We start from the raw sequence: 12747 nt of genomic DNA, 5'->3' as shown, positions 1-12747 counted from the left end.
CCAATTTGGTATTATCTCCCATTCAGGACAAGAGAGAAATTCCCAAAAGCAAAAATGATCCTGCAAAGGAAGATCAAGGTGGAGGAATAAGAGATGCACTAAGCATGCAGGTATTCCCTTCCCAGTTCTGCAAAGAATCTTGAAGCTACCTGCCCCTTTATATTTCCAAATCACATTCAACTGCATCTTCCCTATATTTATGGATCTATATTGGTATTAGTATTAGAATAGTTTAAATAGATTTTAGAATAGAATATTTAAATAAATTATTTAATAAATTATTTAATTGTTCCTCATAGCATATAAAAGTACACTAGATTTCTTTGGTATTCTCTTCATGTGTACTGTGAACCATCTCAGATTCATCTTATTGCACCCCCTTTCTCTATCACAACCCCTACACCCCAATCTGTTATGCAAATATATGCAGTTCTCTGCAGTATTTTCTTGTTTTTCATGTCCCCAAGACTTTGTTAACACATATACCTTTTGCTAAAATGTTTTGGCTCCACATTACTCCCCTGGTTTATTTCTATCTGCTCTTCAGGACTTAGTTCCTTATCTTCTTCTGGTCCTCTTAGGTAAAGTGCCCCTTACTTATTCTGTCATGGTCTGATAACATCTACTTGTCCCCCACTACTGTCTTTCTTCTGGGTATTCTCAGATAAAAGCAGTTGTTCAACCAATGTTCAAAGCCACAGGTATAATTAAAGATTAGAATCTAGGTTTTTTCACTCTCAGTCTACTTTTAACTCTTTTACATTATCTTATTTGAGTCCTATAAAATAAATATAAAAACCTTCTCCATGTCATTTGTTATGCTCCACAAATAAGTGAAACCATATGATACTTGACTCTCTCTGCTTGACTTATTTCACTCAGCATAATCACTTCCAGTCCCGTCCATGTTGCTACAAAAGTTGGGTATTCATCTTACCTTTTTTTTTTTTTATAAACATATAATGTATTTTTATCCCCAGGGGTACAGGTCTGTGAATCACCAGGCTTTCACACTTCACAGCACTCACGATAGCACATACCCTCCCCAATGTCCATAACCCCCTCCCCCTCTCCCACCCCACCTCCCCCCAGCAACCTCCAGTTTGTTTTGTGAGATTAAGAGTCATTTATGGTTTTTCTCCCTCCCAATCCCATCTTGTTTCATTTATTCTTCTCCTATCCCCCTAACCCCCGATGTTGCATCTCCACATCCTCATAGCAGGGAGAGGAGAAGGAAGTTGAGGGAAATTGGAAGGGGAAGCGAACCATAAGAGACCATGGACTCTGAAAAACAACCTGAGGGTTTTGAAGGGGCGGGGGTGGGAGGTTGGGGAAACCAGGTGGTGGGTAATAGGGAGGGCACGTATTGCATGGAGCACTGGGTGTTGTGCAAAAACAATGAATACTGTTACGCTGAAAAATAATAAATTAAAAAAAAAACCTCAAAATTATGTGCATAAAAATACAATTCTATGTAATTATATTTCATGTCTAAACATTTTAGTATTAGTTATAATCAACAATAACTTCACTTGTCTTAGACTTTAGCAGAAATTGGAGTAACTGCCCAATAGGTTTGTGAGGGAAATTTGCTATATACAAATTTTTAAAAAGTAACTAATGGGGGCACCTGAGTGGTTCAGTGGTTAAGCCTTTGTCTTTGGCTCAGGTCGTGGTCTTGAGGTCCTGGGATCAAGCCCTACATCAGGCTCTCTACTCAGCAGGGAGCCTGCTTCCCCCTCTCTCTCTGCCTGCCTCTCTGCCTACTTGTGGTCTCTTTCTCTCTCTCTCTCTGTCAAATAAATAAATAAATAATTAAAAAAAAAAAGTAACTAATGACTTAGAGTCATAATAATAAGCTAAAAATGTGAAATAAGCCAGTATGTTCCATAGAATATAAGGAGGGAGAGAAAAAACTTCAGCTGTTATGAATGAGAAAGGCCTAATGGAGAAAGAATCATTGATTTAACTGAAAGCTATATATACTTTCAAAAGCTTACAAAGGGGTAGACAATTTTCAAGATTTGGTGGTTACAAAAAATGAGAAGAAAAAAAGATGAGAAGTGAGAAGTAACAAAACCTATTTTTGCAATATACTTGCTCTGAGAAATGTTTAAATTAACATGATAAATAATATCACACTATATTTTCATTCAGCTAATTAATATGCATTTTCTCAAGATTTTCCTCTGGGGAATGGGTCAAGTTTTACATTGCAGCACGTTTGTCCAAGTAGCTTATGCAGAAATCAGAAGGCACATGACAGCAGCATAATCATGGCATGCTCTTTTAGCTCCAAATATATTTAATTTCTATAAATTCAAATAATCACTTTGACTCAAATTTTTCATTTGTAATTAAATCTAAGCGGTTATACTTTTAATCTCAGCAATGGTGGGTTCAGACTTCATCCCACCCTAGACAAATTCTAGGAGACATTTATTCTGAACACTGACTTTAGGACACATCCAAGCTGGTGACACTGAATATCAAAGAAAATAGAACACAGGCAAAGCAATTAATTTGAAATCACTATGGTGATGAGGTAGAGGATTTATTAAAATACATTTAACCCATATTTAGTGAGCACTTATATGTCAGCACTGTGCCTGATTTAGAGATGAAGAGGGCAAGTGACACAAGCCCCTGCTTCAATGAGCTTACAGTTGGCTAGAGCATGATGTTAAAACAGTGAATGGGCATGTGTTCAAGACTATATATTTGGTTGCATTCCATGCTTTAGCTAACCCACCAGAACTCTTCTAGAAATAAGAGTACCAGTGATCACAAAGTGACATCTAAGTTACAATGTAGTTGGTTAAGTTTACAGAGATCATTTTTTAATTTTTCAATTTTTTAAATTTCTTTTCAGTGTACCAGAATTGATTGTTTATGCACCACACCAAGTGTTCCATGCAATACATGCCCTCCATCATACCCACCACCAGGCTCACCCAACTTCCCACCCCCCACCCCTTCAAAACCCTCAGATTGTTTTTCAGAGTCCACAGTCTCTCATGGTTCACCTCCTCCTCCAATTTCCCCCAACTCCCTTCTCCTCTCCATCTCCCTGTGTCCTCCGTGTTATTTCTTATGCTCCACAATAAGTGAACCCATATGATATTTGACTCTCTCTGCTTGACTTATTTCACTCAGCATAATCTCTTCCAGTCCCGTCCATGTTGATACAAATGTTGGGTATTCATCCTTTCTGATGGAGGCATAATACTCCATCATGTATGTGGACCACATCTTCCTTATCCATTGGTCCGCTGAAGGGCATCTTGGTTCTTTCCACAGTTTGGTGACTGGCCATTGCTGCTATGAACATTGGGCTACAGATGGCCCTTCTTTTCACTACATCTGTATCTTTGAGGTAAATACCCAGTAGTGCAATTGCAGGGTCATAGGGAAGCTCTATTTTAATTTCTTAAGGAATCTCCACACTGTTCTCCAAATTGGCTGTACCAACTTGAATTCCCACCAACAGTGTAAGAGGGTTCCCCTTTCTCCACATCCTCTCCAACATTTGTTGTTTACTGTCTTGTTAATTTTGATTATTCTAACTGGTGTAAGGTGGTATCTCAATGTGGTTTTGATTTGAATTTCCCTGATGGCTAGTGATGATGAACATTTTTTCATGTGTCTGATAGCCATTTGTATGTCTTCATTGGAGAAGTGTCTGTTCATGTCTTCTGCCCATTTTTTGACATGATTTTCTGTTTTGTGTGTGTTGAGTTTGAGAAGTTCTTTATAGATCCTGGATATCAGCCTTTTGTCTGTACTGTCATTTGCAAATATCTTCTCCCATTCCATGGGTTGCCTCTTTGTTTTGTTGACTGTTTCCTTTGCTGTGCAGAAGGTTTTGATCTTGATGAAGTCCCCAAAATGCATTTTCGCTTTTGTTTCCTTTGGCTTTGGAGACATATCTTGAAAGAAGTTGCTGTGGCCGATATCTAAGAGGTTACTGATTATGTTCTCCTACAGAGGTCATTTTCAGTACAATGGCAGAGGAAACAGATTCACTTCTGAATGAGTCTGACTCCTTATTAAGTTTGACACATGATAATTCAAAAATCAATCATATTTTTTCTAGGCTTGGTTAAAAAAATCAGTTCTGCCACTGAGGCGATCTAGTATGCTAAAATTAATATTGGGCTAGATGGCAGGGGTGTGGCTATCGAGTTGTGGAGCTACTTTGACTCATTCAGTGATTTGGAGCAGTATTATTTAGTCTGAATTTCAGTTTTTTCACCTGAAAAATAATAAGAGTTTGGTATATGAACTCTTACCTTTCTTCTATTCAAAAATTTCATAAATCTTGAGATTTTCCATATTATTCTATATCTCAATGTCTTCTTCTGTTTAGGAATTCTTAAAGTATTTGCAACCCTGGTAATCTAACAGTAGTATTTTTTATGTAGTCCTTTCATATTTATAGAGACTAGTATATGTTAAATTTGAGATTATAGCTGTGGAATTCTGAGACTGGTCTTTTCACATCTCCCACTGAGTAAGATTAAAAACAGAGGTTGTTTTAAAAGGGTAAAGAAAATATTTTTTAGTACATAAATGACTGTCTTGCCTCATCAATAATACAATAAGCCACTAGAGGTCAGGGGCTCTGGCTTTTACTTCCTTTTATTCTCCATAGTGATAAGTACACTAATGGAAGTAATCAAATCTTAGTAAAGTATGAGCTATTTAATAACATAAAGAGGTACTAAAGATAACCCTAATAGAGGAGTAGAAGATGCCTGAACCCTTAATGAAATAAAATTACTTTTTAAATAAACACCTACTGCCTATCTCCAATATGCAAGAAGACTGTCATTACAATGTCCTTTGTCTTCACTCAACAGTTGGAAATACTTTCACCAAAGCCTTTAATGCATTTCAAAATTGATTTTTAAGGAATGGACTTAAGGAACAAATCTAAGTCAGATCTTGCACTAGCTATTATTATTTTGTTTGTAGGAATCTGGTTGGTAGAATTTATCTGTAACAGATGCAATCTTGACTTTGAAATCTTTTCACTCTCATAAAACCAGAAAATGTGTTTGTTGATTCAGCTCAACAAGGTATGTTTATTGTTATGTTATGTTATCAACTTGTATGTCTGATCATGTCTAGAGAGTAAAACCCTATTGTGCAATTACCTTTGGGGTGCAAGAAGCTGAGTGTTGAGGTGGAAGCTGCACCTAGAGCTCCTAGGAAAATTAGAGTAAGGTTATACGTCACTGTCTTCTTCCAATATATGCCTAATTGTCATTATAAAATGTAGAACAAAAACAGTGCTTATTTCCACAAGAGATTCAAGCTCATTTTTTTTAGCAAAATATGTGTCAATTTGGAGATTAAAGGAGAAATTCAACATACACTGGAAAAGCATTGTTCAACCTGTTAAATGCAGATCTGTTTAAATTCCAAGTGACCCTTTGCACCCGAACTTGCCAATCCACATGACGCCATGATTAAATTTTATAAAGAGTTCAATTTAAATACTACATTAATGCAACATTAAGGCTGACATTTTAAATCATTAATAGTTCTAAGCCAAATAATTCAGAGTTACCTTTCACAGCCACTGTCACCGAGGCAAATTTATACCTCACTTATTTTTATAATAAATTCAGCACGAAAATTGAACATATGCACACAAACCAAAACAGTTTTTCTCCTCAAGAAGCATGTAATTACCAAGGCTTTTCAAATACAGTACAAAGCAAAAGGACAATTTCACATTTATCAAGTTCATTTGATGAACACAGATGAATCCAGATAGCTGACATGTCGGAATCTGATTTCATTTCTTAAACTTACCAAATAATTAATAACATTTTCTGTGTTTCACTATGCCAGAATTACTTAACTACAGTGACAGAGGTTAACTATCCCATGTTTTGGTTAATTTACATTTGACTGGATAAGGTAGTAAGACAGGTTTTTACGTGGAAATAGAAATGATTTGTATATGCCTATAATCTCTTTTTGAAAGCATTAGCTACAGAATATTGAGGCTACAGGGTGATTAGTTTGTCAGTTCTTACCAACTGATCATGAATTAATTTTTGAGTTGTTTGAAACAATCCAATTTTAGTTAATTTATGGACTGTTATTGTTTGTTTAGCCATGATCCATTTTCCCTATAGTTCTTCCTAAATAGTTTGGTTTTTTTAATGTTTTCCTTCTCTAAGTACTCTACATGCTTTAGACCTGTGCTATGAATGTAGTAGCCACTAGCTACATGTAGCTATTAAATTTAAATTGACTAAAATTGAATAAAAATAAAAGACATTAGGCACATTTCACATGCTTGATAGCCACATATGGTTAGTAGTTGTCACACTGAGCAGCACGGATATATGGAACATTTCCATCATTGCAGAACATTCTATTGACAGTGATAAGTTTAGATTTTAATGCTAGCTCCAAGGGAAAAAAAAAACTAGATTGAATTAAATCTCTCTCTCTCTCTCTCTCTCTCTCACACACACACACACACACACACACACACACTCCTTTCCACTTACCTGTCAAGGTAAACTTTAGAATTCTTGCTAGAAATCCTGGAAAGGTAAAACAGTCCTTGATAACATGAACATTTTGAACCAATAAACCCTGAAGCCTGTCCAACCTCTGGATTTTCCAGATAGATGTCTCAATCGATTCCTAATAATGTTTAAGCCAAGTTTGGATTTTGTTTTGATTTTAATTACTTGCTACATTTAGACATTTCAGTGGTATAATCTATAAGTACCTATATAGTACACGATTTTATTATCATTGTGTTAAGCAGTGTTGAAAATTATAAACGTAAAACAGGCATGGATATACTTTCAAAGAATTTGCCCTTTATCTGTAGAAGAAAGATATATTACCGATTTAGATATTAAAATCTATAGAACAGGCTATGAGTACATTTAAAATTCATAAAGAAAGGTCACTGAGGGTTGGACTGTTCATGAATATCTAAAGATTGAGGTCTGGCTTATCTCAGCCTTGAAGGATGGCATGGGTTGGCCGAGAGCAGATGAGCTCGTTCTAGTCCACTCTAAGTTGGCCGTTCGGGCTAAAAATTAAATGACCTGTTATGGGTAACAATAACAGAAAGCACTACTTCTATATTCATTACCAGTTCAAATTTCAAAAATATGAAATGTGTGTTATAATTATTCACCTTAATATTAAAGGTGAATGTGTCATTAAACATGAAAGCAGAAAGAGAATCAAGGTTCAGAAGTGGAGAAAATGCAAATAATTTCTTTCTTTTTTCCCCCCCACTGTCACAAATCTATCTATGGTGACAAGCATATACAATAATAGTAGCAGTATTAACACTAATGATAATACCACTACTATTAAAAATATAATAAAAACATTTAAAAATAGTTCTCAGTGCTTAACAAGTCTTATTTATGAAAAATATTCATAGTAAAATATTGCAGATGAGGAGGCTGAGACTCAGAGTTTAGTAAATTGCTAGAGACCACACATTTAGGAAGTGATAGAGTCAAAGTTTCAACCCATATTTGTCTGACACAAAAGCAAATACATTGAACTATTATGCTATAAAATGCAGGTATTTCATTTTTTGTTATGAAAGTTAATATGTCCACAATATGAAAAGCAATTTCATTAGTCAAAATATTAAGAGATTTGGATATTTAGAGCTTTTTCCTACAAAGCATATGCTTGAGTAAAGAAAATTTTACTCAGAAATACAGTTTCAAATGTTTATATTTTGAGTCTCTAAAAGCTTACACAGTACTTCTACCTAGATCTCTGTATTGGATGGACTCTAAGGCAGCCCCAGTGATCCCAGTCTCCTATGTTGGCTTGCCTAGAAACTTACTTCTAAATGATATGTTATAGCAAATGTGATGGAATGTTACTTCCAGAATTAAGCTATAAGAGTTGTAAATTCTATCTTGCTCTCCCCTACTGGCTTCAATGAAGTAAGCTTCCACATGGGGAGACCCATCTGTCAAGAAACAGGGTTGTTTCCAGTTAAAAGTGTCAAGGAAATGAGGCCCTCAGGCCAACATCTTTCAAGAAATTTGAAGCCTAGCAATAACCACAACCTACAACCACAGTTTGGATGAGGATCCTTCCCCACTTGTATCTTCAGATGAGATCTCAGCCCTAAGTGATGCTTTGATTGTAAAAGACCCTGAAGCAGAGGACCCATCTTAGTCCTGTCTGTATTCCTGACCCAAGGAAACTGTGAGATAATATAGGTGTGTGTTGCTATAACTAACTGTGTACTAACTTATTATATAATAATAAATAACTAATATCATTACCAATTTATTAGCAAAACCTGGGATGTCAGTCAAGAAATAGTTTTATTTTTATTTAGCAAGGAGAAAATCAAGTTTCTGATAAGTTATGTTAATGAACCCAGGTTTATTTTTAATATTCTTTCCTACTCCTGTCACTAAGGCAATGCCTTGCACTAGATTTAAATGTTTAGAAAAGTGGAAGTATATGTTTTACCTTCCTTATGGTGGAAAACATCTTTATCTGTATGACCTAAAAAATAAATGCAAATGGTCTGATTTGAATATCTGATCTTGGTTTTAAATTGGTTCATCATAGTCACTTATTTCAATGTCCAATCTCAGTGATCAGACATTCACATAAACACAGCTGCAAGGCTTAAAAATGGATTTCACAGACAGTCCTGATCCTTTCATTGCATTCTTCTACCTCAACACCTCAGTCAGCTAGCTATCCTCATTAGAATGGATTTAGGATCACTGTTTAAAAAAATCTAGATCATGCACCAGCATGAAGTGGGTAATATGAATATATAAAGACCAAGTGATGGCAGTTTGGATGCCATATTTGTTTTGGCTATAAATAGGAATGAAAGACTGATTATTTCATATATATTTTCTTTTAGGAAACAGGATCTAGCTAAGTGATAGAGGGGAAATACATCTTTGTTAGTGGAGCAAAACTGGATAATTCACACTGAACAATATAACCTTGCAACCTAGCTTATCTGGTTTATTCATCAGTTGTGGTTAATAGCTACCTAGAAAGTTCACTGGGTGATGGTACTATGACAACATGCTCTAGTTATGATGGTCAAATACTATATTAGATGCAGTTTGGGAATTTTATTTTTTTTCTGAGGATTTATTAGTATTAATGTCTAATATTGTGCATGCTACCAAAAAATGATTGAGAGATGATTGAGAGAAAGCTTAGCAATTATCTGATAAATATTATATTCTTTACATTTTTAATTTTCACAAGGCTTAATTTATGCCACTATGATTAGAATATGGCCAAAAGCTAGTGATTACAATTTGAGCTTTCAAATTGTAATTTGACGAGCCTCCTGGTACCCTGTCTTAATCTGCTTCTACCAGTAAAGGTAGGATGCATCTATAATCTATTACCCCTTCAAAAAATGACAGGGATTTACAATTCCTTGAATTCTTAGTGAAACCAGAAGCAATCTATAATTAATGTCATGTGCTTGTTTGTTTTGCTACAGTGCTTGTTCATTGTTCAATTTGCCCCATTTTTAAGTGAATTTCATGTAATGATGAAACTTGCCCCAGATATGCATGATTAAGAGTCAATTAGTGATATGAAGGTAACTATAGTAAGAACATTCAAGATATTCCAACCATGTTCTTGAAGACACTCTAGCACTATCTGTATGTCATGTGATAATTAATTTCACTGTTTCATTTTTTCAAATGTAAAGTGAGATTTAATGTGCTATGAGCCTCTGAAAAAAATATTTATTTCGGCAATATACAGCCCTTCATAAAAAGACTGTCGAATTTACATAGATTTAGATAGTTTGTGAGAATAGTCATTGATGTCAGTTAAAATGGATGATCTAACCTAGTGCAACCACCTAGTGTAACTTGATTAAATAATATGAGTATTCAGAGGGACAACAATATAGCTATCCCTCATTTCTTCCACTAAGTAAAATCTTAATGTAGGAATATATGATAATTTTTCTTCTTCATATATACTAGTGTGAACTTGTGCTTTCAGTCTTAACAACCACAACAATCTGACAAAATAATTCACATGTATGCATAGTTTGCATTTTTTTATTGTTGTTGTTTGTGTACTTATTTGTTTAAGAATAGCTAAAAGGTTATGGCTATGAGTGCCTTTTATCTATCACTAACACCTGTTCAGTGCTGTGAGATGGCTTTTGAAAAGTATTCACTAGATTCTATTTTCCTAAAACCAACATTGCTTATAATGTCTCAGTAGTTTATATTTGAGCATAAAAAGCAATATAATAATAGGATTTTTTCATAAAAATTGAATAATATAAATGAAAAGAAGAGAATTGTCACAATTATATCTAGAAGCATTAAAAGGGAAAGCAATAAAACAATAAAAGGCCATTTCAATAAAGATAAATAGCACTATAGTTTTGAACTGACTCTATGAAATAAAAGAAAACTTAGTTTATATCTGCATATTCAGTTGTAGTTACAAAAAGTTGTAATTACAAAAAGTATAATGATGGAACAAATTTGCAACTTCCTGATAATGCAATCAACCTATTGTCTCAAATTCCAGTATTTAGCCCAAAGTAGCTTTTTCCATTAATGAAATTAACCAAGCAATTTCCAAATGAGCTATCCTATATTCATATATAGCTTATGTATTAATATATATATGCATATATATAAATGCTTAAGTTCGTAATACTTTACAGGGATGATTTCATTGGCTGTATCAGCAATTAAGTAATGTTCACTCAACTGAATTAACTATTTCCCCTAGTGATCTCCTGTGAACATGGAACTATTGATTTCCTTTTTCTCATCATTGTGAATAATATCTGAATTCTGTTAAAGACTTGCTAGGTAAGTAACCAAAAATTTCATTTTCAAAATTATTTGGAATTCTTAAGATTAAAAGATATTATAATATATATTAACTTGGCAGTCTTGTGATATATATGTTACTAAACAACTTTTTCATTCAATAATTTTGTATTTTCAGGTATGGAGTTAATCGCAATTATGCTCTTGTCTTGAATACCTATGAGTGTTCAGGAGGATAACGTATGGTAGGTTATTAGCTCCATACCATATAAACAGAGAGGATGGGACCAGTGAATCAAGAGTCAGAACAAATGCACAGACAGGTTTCTCATACCTATCGACAATACTATCTTGGACAGTAATTCAATTATACTAATAGCATTGAAAAAGCATGTAACATGCTTAGAAATTTACTCTTTATTACGATGTGAAAAAAATATGCTCTTTTTTTCCTGTATGACTTGTAAACACCAAAAGAAATCCTTTGGGATGAAATAGCATAAAATAATAAAAGGCTTTCTTAAATGTAACTGCTTTTGGGATGAATTTCCCTGATTTAGTCTCCTTCTAGCTCTAATGGATATGCAAGGCAGGTCCCAGGAGTCTGACTAAAAGTAAAATAGGGTGAAAATTTTTATTTTCAGGGAAGTAATTTTCTCATGTAGTTTTTCATTATCTAAAAAATATTCTTTTACCTTAATTTTTCTATCCTATCAGGTGACATTTTTGCATTATTTCAAAGGGGAAAGAGCCCACAAATCCAGGCTAAATTTTATCAACTGAACAACACCAAATTATATCAAAGGCAGCTTTTTTTGAAGCTTATAAATACCCCTTCATTTCCCAGAAACTTGAATTGTATTCAAGTACTTGGGCAAAAGTTCTATAATAGAACTTTTTTATTCTTTTATTTTTTTAATATTTTATATTTATTAATATTTATATATTAAATATAAATATATTTATATTTTTAGAACTTTTATTATATATAGTATTATATATACTATAGGTATATACCTATCTATAATATACATGTAATATCTGTATATCTATAATATCTATTATATATTACAAATGTATATAGTCACATGCATATATGTATATATGGATACGTATTTTATTTATCTATATCTGTATCTGTACCACATATATATTTCCAGAGCAGAAGAGATACCATCATAGAAAATTCTGAGGATTCAAGAAATAAGAAGGCATCAGGTTTCATATATAATTATCTCCTAAATAATATCACAAAATATAGGCACTACTGAAGTGCTAAGTATTAAAGTAGCTTCATTGCATGGTCAAGAGCTGTTCAATCTTCCCCTTTAAATGAAGTGAGGAGATGTTGATAGAACCTAAAATAATACTCTCACTCTTGTTTGATTTACTATATGATTTGAAGGCTGCCATAGATTTGTTCAATGGACCCTGATGGATGTTTCCAATCATTGCTTCTTTTCTAGTTGTATCAAGGCCAAGGTCCACCAGATGTCAGTACAATATAAATAATCAAAATTCTTATATTTAAACATCAAATATAGAAGACAAACAAGAAATTGCCATAAAATAAAGCATTTCATTGAATTTTGAGTTTTACCTATCAAATAGGAGACACTGAAAAACTGCTCAATATAATTTGCATACGATTTTAAAAATATTTTTTTCTCTTCCTAGGAGATTTCTGTTAATGTAATCTGATAAAGCTGGCTTTATATTTCTCCTCCTTCTTCTTGTTCCATTATCATTCAATTATGGAATTACAGTTTTTGCCAAATGACTTCTTTATTCACTGGTGGTATTATGTATTAACGCTTCCACAATATATTTTCTCTTTATTATTTTTTTTCCTTTCTAGAAAAAGAGTCAAATCATGATGGCCGTGTATTCTCTAAGAATTTCTTTATTTGGTCAGTTAAACTAA

This window comes from Meles meles, chromosome 4 (assembly GCF_922984935.1).
Source record: "Meles meles chromosome 4, mMelMel3.1 paternal haplotype, whole genome shotgun sequence".
In the NCBI taxonomy this organism is placed as follows: Eukaryota; Metazoa; Chordata; class Mammalia; order Carnivora; family Mustelidae; genus Meles; species Meles meles.
The sequence above is the reverse complement of the archived record's forward strand: the minus strand, read 5'-3'. Positions refer to the sequence as shown.